Below are 15,110 nucleotides of genomic sequence, written 5' to 3'. Positions count from 1 at the left end.
TTAGTGGTAAAGAAGCAGTCTGCCAACACAGGAAATGTAAGAGACGTGGGTTTGATCCCTGGATTGGGAAGATTCTCCTGGCATAGGAAATGGCAACACACTCTAGTATTCTTGCTTGAAGAATCCCATGGACAGAGGAGCATGACGGGAATGCAGAGTTGGACATGACTGAAGCAACTTAGCACATAGCACATATAATAAAGCATATATCAAATAAAATATCAGGCAATTCGGGTTATGCTAGTAATGTGAGATCAATTTAACAGAGTTTCTCAACATGGGCATTATTGCCATTTGGAGCTGGATAAGTCTTTGTTGTGAGGAACCAACCTGTTTATTGTAGAATGTTTAGCAGCATCATTGGCCTATAGTCACTACTACATACTAGCAGCAGCAGCACCACCCGCATTTCTGACAAGCAAAAATGGCTCCAGACATTGCCAAATGTGCCCTGTAAAACTGTCCATGGTTGAGAACTAACATTACAGAATCAATCAATATAATTCATAATATTAATAATTATAAGCCAAACATAATTTTGATAGATGCGGGAAAATATTTGTTAAAAATAAACATCAGTTATGATTAGAAAAAAACACTTAAATGAGGCAGGAAAGAGGCAGATACAGTACTGAAAAGACACAGATTTCCTTCTATGTGTTTCTTTTAAACAAAAATAAGCAAATTGGTTCAGGTACCTGGGAGGTTCGAGAGCTGATGTAACACTAGTATGCAAAAGAATTAGACACAACTTAGCGACTGAACAGCAACAACAACAAATACAATGCTAGATTCCACACCTCCAGCAGTTCAGTAAGACACTGCCTCTGTACTGACTCTTTTTTGTTCTATTGACTTCATTTTCAAGCAGTCTCTCTCCACAGTTTGTGGTGAATATCAGCAAGTCCAAGCTTTAACCTTCTGTGGGTTGAGTCATCATTCACCATGCAACAGTTCTAGCAAAGTCCTGGCCATGAGTCTCATTGATCAGATCTGACTCATCTTTTGAGCTGAGGTCAGGGGAGGGGGAAAGGCCTCTAACCCCAACAGATGATTCCCCAGAGAATCTTTCTTTCATCAGAAGAGGAAATGCTGAACAAGTGAAACGATAGATTTCCAATATAGAGAATTTTCAGACTTTATCTCATGAATGAGAACTGCCTAGTTTATATGGCCATGAGTTCAGGAACTGAATGGTTCTGACTCTGGGTTTCTCATGAGGTTCAGCTGAATGTTGCCCAGGGTTGTGGTTTTCATAAAGTTTGACTATAGCTGGAGAATCTGCTTCCAAGGTGGCTCCCTGATAGGATGGATAAGCAAGCTTATGATCTTTGTTCGTTGGAGATTTCAGTTCCTCACCCTGTGAGCCTCTCCATAGGGTAGCTTGAGTCTCTTCTTGAGATGACAGCTGGTTTTCACTAAGCAAGTGACCCAAGATATCAAGGAAAGTGTCTTTCATGATTGGCTCTGGATATCATCTATCATCACTTCTATAACATCCAGCAGGTCACACATGTCATCCTTTTCAATTTTGGAGGGACTACACAAGAGCATGAATACCAACAGATGATGATCAATGAGAAAGGGCAAAAAATAATCAAATAAATAATAGAAAAAAATTCCAAAGATGAGAAACTCATGAGATTCTAGATTAAAGGGCTCTTAAAGTTTGTAACACATTGGATTAAAAGAGACCCTCTTCAATGCATATCATGAAATTTCCAACCACAGCATCAAAGAGAAAATCTCACAAGATTCTGGAAAGGAAGAAAAAAATACGTCCCATATAAACATTTAGAAACAGAATGACTTCAAAATCCACAAACTCAAGTTTGTTAGACAAATTATAATGATATCATGTTTTTAAATTCTATTGAAATATTTTAAACATAGAATTTTATATCCAAGACAAACCATCAATCAAGTTTTTGTGTAGAACAGAGACATTTTTAGATATCCAAGCTTAAAAAATTGTCTCCCACACACCCTTTCTCAGAAACTTTGGGAAAACAGAAGATCCAGGAAACAAGGGATTCAATACAAGGAAGAGGAGAAGGAAATCCCCAAAATGATGGAGAAAAGAATTCCAAGAACAACAGCTATGTCCCAAGTCCGGAGGGCAAAGAGAACTTCTGACTTGAACAGATCAGAAAACTTAGAATATTATTCCATGAAAATATTAAGTCTATAGACCTCAAAATGTGTTTGAACACAATAATAAGAGATTTACACATCTGGGAGAGAGTTTGAAGTTGAGTTTATAAAAAAGTAAAATAATAGGAAAATAAAAGAGGTATTAATTCCAGAGAAAACAAAATGCTATGTAAGGAAAGGTAAAGCAATCAAAGTTTACTATATGTCTCAACTGGAACTGGTGTTTAAAAGTCATGGAGAATGTAAACACAGAATAGTGATCTAACCAAATTATGATGTCACTATATTGGGAGGAGAGAAGAATGAAAAGTGTGATGGGACAGGCCAGGGGTTAAAAAAAAAAGCTAAATCCTCATCTTCCATAGTGGGAAATCAATAGATAATACCTAAAATTAGAAAATCAATAAACAGCAGTATTAGAAATGTGGGAGTAAATACCAAATGAATCAACTAAATTTGTTTGAGACTAGTTGCCTCTGGGGAGCAGCAATTTGTGGAAGGTATGGGGTATAGGTGCTAATTTTCCTAATAAATTTTGTATAACTAGTGTAATCTTCCAAATATGTTCATGTAAATTTAGTCAAAATAAAACTAAATAGAAAGAATTCTAAGAAGATGGCAGAGTAGGGAGCACCAGGAATCTGTCTCCCCACCTGGACAATAATTGCACAGGCAGAATCTTCCTAATGTAACTATTTTGGAACTCTGGAGTCTGTTGAAGGCATGCAACTCCCAGGAAAAGGTTGAACATTAAATTGCTGTTATCTCTAGGCTTGGAAGATCCCCTGTAGTAGGGTATGGCAACCCACTCCAGTACTCTTGCCTGCAGAATCCCATGGACAGAGGAACCTGGTGGGCCATGGTCCATGGGTCACAAAGAGTCGAACACAACTGAAGTACCTTAGCACAGCACGCATAAATTGTTGTTAATTTCAGTCAAGCTCAACTCTTAAGTCTGGTGTAGTGACCTATCCCCCACCCTCAGCCCTAAGGCAGGCAGCAGACCACATATTCCAGGAGAGGCCTACATACAGTTTGTGAGAACCAGAGTGAGAAAAAGAGACCTTGTACTCCAAGTATTACAGTTCTGTGTCCCATAGATGGCTGCTGCTTCTGATAGAAGTGCAGACAAAGAGGCTGCCAACCACTGTTGCTGCATCTCTCCCATAAGTTGCAAGTCCCTCTTCCTCCTACTGAAGTGACTTCCAAAAAATTTAAAGGACGGATGTATTCTTTTACCTCCTTCCCATTTTTCTCTTTTCCCCTTTTGTAAGCCAGAGATATTAAAGATTATTATATTAAAAAACAACTTCATAAATGGGGAAAGTTAGACAGTGACCACACATGCTCAGATGAAGGTGAAGGCTCAAAAGAGAACTGAAAGGACCTTAAGCTTATACCTCAGGCAGATCCCTGGCACACAGGCAGCCTTCAATAGTTAAAAAAATAAACAAATAAGCAATAATAATAATAATAAACAGCAAACTCTAGGGAAGAGAGAGAATCTGATTTCCAGACTTATCACATTATTAGATTCAAATGTCCAATTTTCAGCAACAACAACAACAAAAGCACAAGGCATACAAAGAAACAGAAAAATATAGCCTGTTCAAAGGGAAAACATTAAATCAACAGACACCATACCTGAAAAAGACTTGAAGGCAAATCTACTAGACAAAGACTTTAAAACAACCAACTTAAAGATACTTAAGGAACTGAAGGAATATTTGAAGAAAGTCAAGAAAACAATGTATGAGCAAAATGGAAATATCAATAAAGAGAGAGAAAACCTAAAAAGGGTTTCTTTAAAGTTTGGACTTTGCTGGTCTTGGGATGGAGCTTAGGACTAGTCTTAGGGCACAAAATGTTTAAGACACTGTTATTGGGGCATAGGATTAGATTCACCTCTGGGTATAAGGACCTTAAGGTAAGAGAAGTCTTGGAAGACTAGTCCTGAGGCACCTGTGCCTGGGTCCCTACCCTTAAAGCTGTTGCAAAAGGTTCCAGGGGATGGGTTGCAGTGCATGAAGTTATAGAAGCTACCATAGGTGCATTCCTCCATCTGCCGACAGCATGACTCCCTGAAGTCAGTGACAGGAGACAGCTGACATGCCCAGTCTATCCATTGACCCAGTGGTTATTGAGTTCAGCAATAACCAACTTGCATCCGTCTTGTGCCAGAATTTGACATAGATATTTCTTGCAAGATGGTCCCTCAGATTGTCACTGAATTTCCTTAGCTTTTGTTTATCTAGAAATATCTTGATTTCTCCTTCACTTTTGAAGGTCAGTTTCATTGGATATAGGAGTCTTGGTTGACAGGATGGGTGGAAACACCCTTAATATTCAAAGAGATATGTAAATATAAAAGAGAGAAAAGATAAAACCAAGAAAGGAAAACAGACAAAGAGTATGAATAGACAATGCAAAAAAAAGAAATGTAACCCTCAACAGATACATGAGGAAATGGTCTATCCCATCCATAATTTAAATAAATGCAAATTAAAGCAATGCCATGCCAATTTTTGCAGCATATTAGTACAGAGCTTTCAAAAATGTACTAATCATTGGTAAAGGTGGGGGCAGATTAGCATTAGGTGGGAAGACAAATTGGGGCAGACTTTGTTGAAGGCCAACTTGGAAATATTTATAAAAATGTACAATGCACCCACTCTTTGAGCATCTCCTCTCCTAGGAGTTTATTCTTCATATATGGACATAAGTACACATTCTATATTCAGAAGTCTTCATTGGAAATCATGCAAATGTCTCTCAGAATAGGACTAATATGACAAATAATGATACATCCTTCTCATGATGTCTTAATCTATTTGAGCTGCCTAAGAGAATACCATAGACTGGGTGGCTTATGAGAAACAAATTTATTTTAACAAGTTTGAAGACTGAACAGTCCAAAATCAAGGCACTGGAAGATTTGGAGTCTGGTGAGAGCCTGCTTCCTGGTTCCTAGACAGCTGTCTTCTCTCTGGGTCTTCACATAGTGGAAGGGACAAGGGGACTCTCTGGGGGTCTCTTTCATAAAGACACTTGTCCCATTCAAGTTTCCACCCTCATTACCTGATCACCTCACAAAGGCCCCACATCCAAATATCATCACATTGGGGATTAGGTCTCAACAAGTGAATTTTTGGAGGGTCATAAACATTCAGTCTATATAAGCACATGCACTCTGCACCATTAAAAAGAGAGACGGCTCCGTGTGTGTTCATACCAAAGAGGGCGGGATACCTTAATGTAACACAAGTTTCTAAGATTATTTATAATGTGAGTCTGCGCTAAGTCACTTCAGCTGTGTCCGACTCTGTGCGACCCCATAGACGGCAGCCCACCAGACTCCCCCGTCCCTGGGATTCTCCAGGCAAGAACACTGGAATGGGTTGCCATTTCCTTCTCCAATGCATGAAAGTGAAAACTGAAAGTGAAGTCGCTCAGTCATGTCCAACTTGTAGCGACCCCATGGACTGCAGCCTACCAGGCTCCTCTGTCCATGGGATTTTCCAGGCAAGAGTACTGGAGTGGGGTGCCATTGCCTTCTCCAATGTGAGTCTCTTGTATGACAAATGGAGATAAGTAATGTTTGTAATGATTTGGCACCTACTTGATAGTCATTAGAAAGTACTTAGCTACTTTCTCTAATGTAAGATATCAAATTAAACAATGATTGTGATTCAAAACAAAACACAAAATTTGTTTGATAATGAGGCTCAATGGCCTGCAGAGGTCATGTCTAATCTTGACTTTACATTTTTCTGTGATTTACAACAGCTTTGTTGTTCTCATTCATCAACTTAATAACGATTAAATAGGATATACTTGAACTTAAAAAAAATTAATTCCTGTAAACTTCTCATGTGTTTTTAGATGATATGCATGTTGTACCTATTAGACTTTTTTCTTAATAAGCTTTCTTTTTATAAAGTATATAATCCTTAACAACAACAATTAAAAAAGCCCTAGAAATTAATATCCCCCATTTCTTTCCCCAGCTGGCCTGGATTTCCCTGACCCAATAAGACCTCAGCAGATTTATCCTGGACTAGCATTCAGGAGACCTGGGTGCCAGTCCTGGCTCAGCTCCTCACTAGTTGGATGACCTTGAGTAAATCCTTTTGCCTTTCTTAGTTCTTTTCCTCAGCAGTCACATGGGGCACAGTACCTTTCCTATCTGCCACGTGGGATTATTTTGAGGAGTAAATGAAGTAATCAGTATATAACTCATAATCTGTAAAGGCTACAAAAGTGAAAGGGCTTTTATTTTGATAATGAGAAGGATCCTTTTAGAAGTTAAATATTTCTGTTCTCTGGTTTTCTCAGAGAGGAGGCAAGCCTGGGTATTTATTCAATAAACCTTGAATGCCTTTCTGGACTGGGTAACATGCCAAGGGCTGGTGATCCAAAGTCGAATGTGATGCAATCCTTGCTCTCAAAGAATTCAGAGTTTGGTAGAGGATGCAGCTAATAATTGCAATAAAATGTGAGAAATGCAATAGAGTGGTTGTAGATGAGGAGTGATGGTATAGCCATCTCTGATTGGGAAGGCATCACTGAAAAGGTGATATTTGGTTTGAATCTTAACATGTGTGTGTGCTAAGTCGCTTCAGTCACATCCAACTCTTTGCCACCCTATGGACTGTAGACCACCAGGCTCTTCTGTCCATTGGATTCTCTAGACAAGAATACTGGAGTGGGTTGCTATACCCTCCTCCAGGGGATCTTCCTGACCCAGGGATCAAACCCACATCTCTTACATCTTCTGCATTGGAAGGTGGGTTCTTTACCACTGGCGGCACTTGGGAAGCCCCAGTGAACACAAGTGTGTCATCTGAACAATTGACCCATTGCCTGGTTGAACCCAGGCAATGACCAACCTTGGACCAATTTCTCGCCAATCTTTACCAAATTTTTCCTGTGCTGTTATAGTACACATTTCTGCCATATTAGGTTCATTGAATACCTCACAGTTTACAGAATTCTGAAATGCTGTGGGTATAAAACCAGAGATTATGTGTATGCTCAAAATAGTCATACAATTATTAATGAATTCAATATCCTGTTTATACTAGTTAGGGTTTGTTGGGCTTTTTGGATAACATGATTAATTTACCAGTCAATATTGATAATCATTACCAAGTTGATATTTTATGATTATTTTCGTTCTCCCCACCACCCACCAGACCCCCCAACAAATCAGAAACTTGCTCTCACCTGCCCATCCTATTGGAAAATATTTGTGAAAAGATACTAAACATGGGTTAGGTGTGTTTCCCTTTCAGGAATACCTGTACTGGGGTTCCAGAGGGTGGTATGAGAACCTACACACAAAGGAATCACAACAATGCTTTAGCTTCAGAGCTTACATTAGGGGAAGTACTGAAGGACTTCTTACTGGCCACCAAGTCAAGAATATCATTACAAATTACTTTTCCTCATTGTCATAACAGCCCTGTTTCCTCTCTTATTATCGGTGAGAGAACGGAATCACGTGGCTAGTTAGTGGCAGAATCAAATTCCAACTCCAGGCTATGATCTTGTACATCCATTCACAGCTCAGTTTTCACAGCAGTGCTGGGAAGTGGGCAAGAAGGAACATTGCCCCTAGTTAGGATGGGAAATTGGGGCTTGGAAAACTTTGCCAGGTACCCCACAGCTAGACTTCCAGGCTCTGGCTCCGTTAGGGGCTGTTACCTGGAGGTCAGGGTCAAAGCCCTCACTGGCAGCAGAGGAATTTCTCTGGGGTAGGGCTCTCTCCCTGGCATTCTCAAATCTCATCCCGGGAAACAGCTGCCCACTGGGCCTCGGTGTCAGGTCTGCCCTGGCTGGGCCGGGGACCCTGGCTGTTTTGGAAAGTTCTTGGGAAGGAGATACCTCTCCCTGTCTACATGTCTTAAGGTGGGCTGGGTGCTGTTTACCAGGGTCTTCCCCAGGTTAACATTCTTCCAGCCTTTGTTCATGAAATGACAGGGACATTGGAGAAGAGTGTGTGCTCTTGGCCTGAGATGTACCTGGTGTGATAGAGAATAGCTTCCTCTGTGATGGGCTGCTTGGGTTCATTCACTGAGAATGGACCCTTTGTGTGGTTGCAGAGAGGAGCAACTGAGGAGCTAGAACAGTGCTTAGCCAGGATGATGTTGATCTGAATACACATCACCTCATGACCTCTTTCAATGTGCTCCTCAAACCCACTGACTCTTTCCTTCCTCTCTCCAGCTGTCTTTCTTCATCGCTGCCTCTTTCCTTCTGTCTCTGTATATCTGTCTGTCCTGGCTTTCTCTTCCTCCTTCCCTCCCCGCTTACCCTACACCATCCTTCTCCCTCCCCTTCCTCTGCCTTCTTCTCTTTCTATCCTCAACCCTTTTACCTTGTCTCCTGCTTGGCCTGCCTCATGCAGACTTACACACATTCAGGATTCCTTGTTCTCCCTGAGGAGGTTCTTTAATCACTTCTGTTAAAAAGTAGGTGAGTTGCACTCTTCAGACATTAAGGAAGAAAAAAAAAAACAAAAAACAGTCATCTTAATTTAACCTTTTTTTCTGCCCACTGGCCTGTGGCTGGAGCAAAAATAGGTCTCCCTGCTTCTGGCACATACACACCACCCAACCCAAGCTGTAAGCCAGCCCAATTGGCAGATAGACTGCGGGGGCCAGAATCCTGTTACCCAACTAAGGGCTGGTGCCAGAGCTCCAAGCCCAGTCAGGCCTCCTAGCCAAGGCCATGCATCAGTCTAAGGCCTGAGCGGAGTTGGGGGCACCAGGGTTCTTGCCCATCTGGCCCTCAGGTTGTGGCGGGTGCTGGTCAGCTGCCTCCTGCCCTTCCTCAGGGGCTGCAGGAGGGGTTCGGCTAGAACCCAGCCCTGCCTGAGTTTCTCACCATGCCAGGTGACACCTCACAGCCGGGGCCAAGCTGTCTGGTTAGTGCCCAGCCTAGCACCGTTAAATTTATTGGACTAACATTTGAATGAGGATTTAGAGTTACATAATGTTCTTACCTCATAATGACCTAGTAGAGGAGGTTTTATTGAGTCTTTATAATGACCAAACTGAGGCTCATAGAGGTTAAGTTATTCAGTTAAGGATGTAGCTGGTACTTGGGACTCTGAAATTTCTTACCCCAGTGTCCCCAGAACAGGTTCCAGAGCCTAAACTGGCAAATTTCCCAGGCTCTTCTCCTTGGGGTCACTATCCCAGGGGTGGATACAATCTCCAGTCTCAAGGCTGGTCACAGGGCAGAAGTTTGCAGTCTGTGGTGGACTGTGGACATGTAGGCCAGAGTGTACCCAAACAAGTGTGAGGTCCTCTGCAAAGCAAGACATTGCTAGGAGTGGGAAAAGGATGAGAGTGGACTGGGGGCCTGGGACTGGGGCCTCATCTGCCAGAATCACCACCTTCATTCAGGCCTGAACTCCCAGGAATCTGAAAGATGACAGTTTGAACCTGGCCTTCCAGATCACTGTGAATGTGCATGTGTAGGGTTAGGAGGATGAAATAGATTTCACTTAATAGTGTGCTGACTCAATTTATACCTAAAATATTGAGATTTACATTAACTAGGCTGACACTAGACTTAGAGGCTCTGGGGCCCATAAATGTTGGAGATGAGTCTAGTGAGCACATTTTATATGTGTTTATTGCTGGCTGGGAGGTCCTCTTGTGTGAAGTTCCTGTTCAAGCCTGTTGCCCACTTTTTTATGGGGTCCTCTCAATCACATTTGGATGTCTTGGTGCCTCTACCCTTCAGGAAATTCCTTATCTAGACCCAAGAGGAAGGGCAGAGTTCTAGACAGCATCACTCAGCTTATGGCTTCATCTCATCCCACCCAAGAGGCTGGTCATGCTTGTAGTTGAAAAGATGCTTGTTGCACCTGCCAGTTTTCAGTGTCCTGACCCGAATCTCCACCCTGAGCTCACCTGAATGTCATATAAGCTCCTTCAGCTTTATCCAGTCTCTCTCCCAAACCCATTCCTCCCCATGTTTCTATACCCAGGGGCCTTTGACTGTATTCTCTCACCCCCAAACCCCATCTACCTATCACCAAATCAGATCAGTTTCACCTCTGTAAGGTCTCTGAAGACCATTCATGGTGCTCTACCCCACAGCCACCATCCAGTTCCTGTTTCAGGCCCTCTCTCCTGGATCCAGAGAGAGCCTCCCAACCTCCTTTCCCTTCTCCAGCCTTGCCCTGCTCTATCCCACTCTCTTTCCTAAACTGCTCAAAATATATTCCACTGCCTGTAAACTAGAACTCCAGCTTCTCAGCCTGCCCTCCAAGGGGCTTGATTCCTTATGGAGTTGGGTGCACAGAGCAGGTGGTTTCCTGCAGCAGGTGAGGGGAGGCAGGTGAGGATGGCAATGCAAACCTCAACCGTGTGGCTAGACCTGGAAAAAGCCAGGAAGAATCTCCAAGAAAGACCACAGTGGACAGCAATCAGGGCTTAGAGGCTGGAGTACAGTTTAGGGGCTCAGAACTTGGGCCACCACATCGTTCAGCTCTTGCACTCAGCTTGCCACAGAAGGACATGCACTCTTTCTCTTCCCTCTCTGCCTTTTTCCTTTTACTCTCACCACAAACTAATAATCTTTCTTTTGCTTTCTCTACTTTAACATCCACCACCACCTGGCACAGGGCAAGGATCTATTGACCCAATCAGTCCCAGTATTCTTTGGGCAGAGAGTTCTTGCCAGACCATCATGTGGACAGGACGTGGGGCAGGTACCTGGCCTGATCCAATCAACTGAGAGCAAGGAGATGGGGGTCCCAAGGTGAACTGTTCTGCTCATTGTGGGGATGGACCGGTGGGCTTCCTGAGGTCTGGACTACCCCATTCATCAGTCAGACCCAGACCTACCATCTTCACAGGTTCAGAGATTTGAGATCTCATGGTGCCCTTCCAACCTTTCTCATCTTTGCTCGCTCTGGTGCCCTCACTAGGCACACTCAGCTTTCGTGACTCCAATCCTTGCTACTCAGCCCTACCTTCCCATCTCTGCTTTCGCTAAACCCCTTAGGCCCAAATGGACACCCTATAGTGGGCCTCTGTTGCTAATTGCTTATAATATCTTTATTTCCTTCTTTCTTTTATTATTGTGAGTTATTACCTGTCTGTCTCCTTAGTTTGGTTATAAACACCTTGAAAATGAAGATTGTATTATCCATCTTTGTGTATAGTCCAAGTGCTTATAGTAAGCTTCCAGTTAAACACTTTGTTGAATAAATAAATGAATAAACAGTCTGGATAAGCCAGCATAGCAGATGATCCCCCAGTTTTTTTCCCCATGATGCATCTCACAAATTTTTTGAAATACCGAGAACAGATCTTAAAATCCTGAGGGCTCAACCCCTACCGCACCACTGCCAGCAGCATTTGACCCTGCCCCAGCTCCTCCTCAGCCAGACCCAGAGTCCTTCCCTCTGTCCACACAGTGGGCAGGCTGCGGTGAGGGCAGCATGGGCCACCCAGGAGTCTGTGTGGTCATGGGCCCTGCGTGGGGGCCTGCCAGGGCAGCCCGGGATGTGGCTAGACGGCTGCTGGGCCCGGGTGGGCTGGGAGGCGTGGACAGCACCGGCGTGCTCTCCCTCACGTCCTTGAAGCTTCCCCTGTCCTCTGACTCAGCTCCAGCATCTCAATTCGTGGATGAATGCCCTGGTCCTAGACAGAGAGCCGATTCAGCCCAGCAGGTTTCTGGAGGGCTCCCAGGAGGGGGAGGCCCAGAAAATAGCTGGGGGGCAGTGAAGTTAGAGTGATGGCCAGTTCACTCCAGCTGCAGCTCAGGGCACGTTCTTTTCTGCCCCACTCCCACCCCACATTCTTCTGGTGCCCTCATAGGTGCCCAGCTCTACAGGGCAAACACGAGCCTGGAGCAGACCTTTTGAGGCTAGCTTGCAGTGTCCAGCACTCCCCTGCCCTGTCCCCATCTCTTTCCCCAAATCTGGGTTTGTGTATGTATGTGAAGGTGTGTTTGTGTGTGCTTTCTGCCAGCAGATGCAGGTGACATCTCTACTTGGGCAGGGGTCTGTCCGCCCTCCCCTGAGGCTGCCACACAGAGAATTGCACAGCAAGTTGGGCCCCTTATTGGACTCAAACAGCCCCTGTATCAAAACTTGGTATCATCTGATAAATTAACATGAAATAAAATGCATATCTCAGTTCAACAATTTGGGTACAACTACCATCCAAATTGTGCAAAATTCCCGTCTCTTTCAACCACTTTCTGATTTCTATCACCATAAATCAGCTTGTAGTTTTAATTCCTTTTAGATCTGCATCAGAGGAGATCTCACCAGACTGTGTTGTGTGAATGCAGAAACTGCTAAGCAGCACCCAGTTCTAAGGCTAAGGGGCCCTGGGCTCCTCCCACCCTCCTTCCAGGCATTCCCCACACCACACCTGCCCTGGGCACTGTATGACAGGATGGCAGGATCAAGAAACAGTACAGGGAAAGAAAACAGGACTTGGAACCAGAGGATCTGGGCAAAGGCCTTGGGTTTTTGCGATGTGATCGGGGCAGGCAATCACTCTTTTGGAGTCTTGGAATCTTTAGCTATACAATGGGGATAGTAATGGTCACTCCCACCCCCGACATCCCCAGGACCTCTGGGAGGACTGAAGCCAATATTGTAGCCAACTTTAGAGATGGAGGCAGGGCATCCATCAACTAGTTGCCTGACCCAATAACTAACATGTACTGAACTCTCTTGAGTGCCAGACACCATGCTAACATCTTCCTTTAACCCTCAAGCAGGGGTGGGTACTACTTTTTACCCCCATTCTACAAACAGGAAAACTGGGGATCAGAGGAGTTCAAACACCAGCTCCAAGCCTACAGTGAGAACAAGATGGAATTACATTTGCCTCTAGGCAGCTGCTCCAGGCTCTTGATCCTTTCTACCAGTCTTCCTCCCAGATAAACCCATTAATTGACAAAAAATGAGCTATAGCGGACAGTAGTTTGTAAACAAAGATGGGCAATGCAAATGCTACTCATTATCATTCCTATCAACAGGTTTAGAGAGCCAGAGAATCAGATGGCAGTCCACAGGCCTCACTCCACCCCCACCCCAACCTGGTCCGTCTGTCCTCATAAATGTCAGAATCTTGACTCCTGCCTCTTCTCCTTGAACCCACAGATTATTGCATTTCTGCTTCAGAGACAGAAAGTCCTTCCTCATGTCTAACTTCAGTCTTGGCTGCTGTAGCATAGCCAGCATCAAGTTCAGCTGACCTTATGCAAACAATGTGCTTTCTGCCCTATAGGTCACCCCAAAGTGCTAAGGCCTGAGGGGGGCAGGTGGCCACAGTTCCCTCCAGTCCTAAGCATGCGAGTCCTAGGGCTTTTGTGGGGATGGAGTAAAAAGGAGGGATAGAGGGATCTAGGCGGTTTCTGAGCTGTGTCCTCTTCTGCTCTTCTCAGCTCCCGTATAGGCCCCTGTGTCTGGCTCCTTCTTTGGGGAATCCTTGGCTTCGCCCTGTATCCTTGTGGCATTTCTGTAAGGCTTGTCAAAGGAGGAATTTGGGAGACAGGAGAGCAGAGGGTCCAACAGAGTCCTTTGGGAGAAAGGACTTGCCCTCAAGAGTTTAGTTCAGGGATACAGGCCTGCTGGTTCACCGCTTGACCTTGGTTGGGCTGAGGCCTGTCTTCTCTGCAGCCAGGGGAGATAATATTACTGCCTCCCAGGGCTTCTCTGAGGCTCAGATGATACCAAGACGCGGAAAGGACTTGGCAAAGCAGAAGCTGAAGTTCAGCCCAAGGGATTGTTTGAGGCACACTATGTTGCAGGGAAGGGCCTGGACTCACTCAAGGGAGCTCAAGGCCAAGGGCCTGGCTCGCAGGCTGCCTCGTAAGCTTCTCATGGACCCCTCTAAGACAGAAGGACAGTCAACCTGCCCCTTCTCCCCCACCCACCAAACCAGAGGATGCCAGGCTATGCTGTGTATGGGCCTCTGTGAGTGCCCATGAGTGCCTGTTTGCACTCTGGGGTGAGGCAGAGGCCTCTCGGTGATGGCAGGGAGGTTCTGTGTGATAGCCTGGACTTCTGGGAGTCTCTGTGTGTGTGTCCATCTATGTGGGCTCGTGTGGATGTATGTCTGTGTATATGTCCACGTCACAGAGCATCTGTTTCTTAGAGCGCTGTCTAGGATTTACTGTGCCTGTTATATGGAAATGGAGTCCCTTGGTCTCTAGGCATCTAGAGACCCAAGGGTTGTGTTGTGAATTGGGGGTATGGTGTCCACGGGGCCCCAAAGCCACCCATGGCTCCCTGTTCCTCAATGCAAATGTTAGCCTGGTGTTCAAGATCCTCCACGCCTGGCACACAGAGGCCTCTCTGGAACAATTGTCCACTCTTACTGGGCACAGATGTGAGAGACTGACCTGGGGCTTGTCTCTTCCCCTCTGGGCCTCATTCTCACAAATGTAAAGCAAGTCATCTTCAAACTATAAAGCATGACACACAAGCAAGAGATTGTTTCCTGTGACTCCCTGCATTTGGGGAGCATAGCCCGCTCTGGGCCTCTCCTCCTGCTGTCCCCAAATTTCCACTTTTTGGCTGCCCCCCTCTTCTCTGAATAATCAAGTCTGCCCATGCTTCCTCACTCAACACCCCTCTGCCTGTAACTTTCCTTCTCTATTCCTGCTTCTATGAGGATCCTTGTTTGTAAGTCTGTTTGTGTGTTGTGTGTGCCCCGTGTATGCACTTGGTTTGCCCTCCTAATGTACCTTTCATTCATTCAACAAGTATTATTGAACACCTACTACCTGCCAGGCATCACGCTGGGTCCTGGGGATTCAGCCATGAACAAGGCAGATGCAAGACCATGACTAACCCATCGGGCCTCTTGTGCAAATAAGAAAAAGCTATTCCCAGCGGTTGATGCAATCCCAGGAGTATGTGACTTGGTGAAAAAAATGATGTCTGTAAACAAAGAAAAAGGAGCCTTTTT

At 44.7% G+C, this 15,110-nt stretch overlaps 1 protein-coding gene across 7 annotated transcripts in view; it reads left to right on the top strand.

The window, feature by feature from the left end:
• The window catches only part of PRKCE (protein kinase C epsilon), a 631,244-nt gene that overhangs the window by 574,621 nt on the left and 41,513 nt on the right, over positions 1-15,110 (top strand). The window lies entirely within an intron of this gene.

The sequence above is a fragment of the Giraffa tippelskirchi genome, chromosome 4, assembly GCF_054371585.1.
Source record: "Giraffa tippelskirchi isolate mGirTip1 chromosome 4, T2T-mGirTip1v1.2.pri, whole genome shotgun sequence".
Classification (NCBI taxonomy): domain Eukaryota; kingdom Metazoa; phylum Chordata; class Mammalia; order Artiodactyla; family Giraffidae; genus Giraffa; species Giraffa tippelskirchi.
The sequence above is the reverse complement of the archived record's forward strand: the minus strand, read 5'-3'. Positions and strand labels throughout refer to the sequence as shown.